The following is a 1,589-nucleotide window of genomic DNA, read 5'->3' as shown; positions in this document are numbered from 1 at the left end:
AATATAAAATAAGTAATTTCTTGGCTGTCAGCTAACGATACGTCCACCCCGGAAGAACAAGAACTCTCACAACAGCACAAAAAAGCGTTCTCAAGCGGAGATAGAAAATAAAGTCAATGGTAATTCCACATCAATTTCATCTGATATTAAAAAAATAATAATAATAATCAATCTGGGTGATCGCGCAACCACACCAGGTTGTCGACACACTCGGGCACCCCAGGTATCCAACCTCAGTACAGGCATTCAGATTGAATATTCCATTACCAATTAAAATGCCTCTCAAATATGACATTTTGAGCTCCTCTCCGAATTTCAAAAGATTCTTGAAAATGAATTTCAGTTATCCCTCAATCAAACCAGACCTGCAGGACACGAGAGCACTGCAGGTATCCAACAAGACTATTCGGATCTGATGTCGGCCTCTGAAAAGTGACAAGATGACCTGCATTCTAACGTGTTAATCTTTTCGTCCATTTTTAGAACATCCTAAAAGAAGGAATCCAGCACCCAGCACAATCCTCTCCACCCAGACCACCCTCGTCCGGATCCGATTTTGCATTTTGAAATAAAAGGCCTCTGAAAACTGTCATGTTGACTTGATTTGTTGGCCTGAACGCCTAACATGTTGACATTTTCGACCGTTTTTAAAAAAATTCTAAAAATTGAGTTTTCGTTATCCCATGAGGGCTGTAGGTCTGGGGATAACTACAGCACTCCAGCTATCCAACGCAACATCTCCTGTCCGAATCTGATTATGCATTTGGGAATAAGATGCCTCTGAAATGTGGCAAGATGACCTGGGTCCCGACAAGTTGATCTGAACATGTTGACATTTTCGACCGTTTTGAAAAAATTCTTAAAAATTGAATCCTAATTATCCCTCAACCGGACCCGGTGTGTGTATCATCTGTAAAAAGTAATATGGTTATTGTGGAGATGGATAAACAAGTTGCTTTTTTTAATCTAGACTTTAAATTATTACAATACGATACAATAAAGCCTTTCAGCCAGAGGTGATTGCTCTCAGACTTAACAGCTCAGACTGCTTCCCCTAAAATGTCTAAAAATAAGTGATCAAATATATGTGTGGATGTTATGCGGCGAAACAGCAGGCCAGTTGAAAAAAGAATAAAAAGGCAATTCAGCCAGGACTCAGGAAGGTGATTTTCCAGTTTTCTTTATTTTCAGGAATGACAGTTGACCAGTTTTGAGCAGCCCACGTGTAGCACCGCTCTCCAAGTTGTCCGGCCCCCAGTGACTTCCTCATTCCTCTGATAAAGGGAGTTCACTTGAGCTTCAGGCCAATCAGGTCCATTCAACAATTGGCCCTTCCCAGGTGGTTGCAATTACCTCATCTGAAATAATTAGCATTCTACAAAGTGCATTAAGTACAACAGTTTTGGATGGAAAGAAATGTGCACCTTTCTTCCATCCAAAGTCCACAAAAAAGTATTTTTAACATATGCCTTTCGTCATCATGACAGTGTACATACAATTGTGTGTCCATGTCATTGACTTAATACCCGCTACAACGCACTCAACTTTTGTTCCGAATCAGCTTATTACTGGTTACGATGCGACTGTCT

This window comes from Hippocampus guttulatus, chromosome 8, assembly GCF_054856545.1.
Source record: "Hippocampus guttulatus isolate MCC_2025c chromosome 8, RoL_Hgut_1.0, whole genome shotgun sequence".
Lineage (NCBI taxonomy): Eukaryota > Metazoa > Chordata > Actinopteri > Syngnathiformes > Syngnathidae > Hippocampus > Hippocampus guttulatus.
This window is presented reverse-complemented; position numbering follows the sequence as displayed.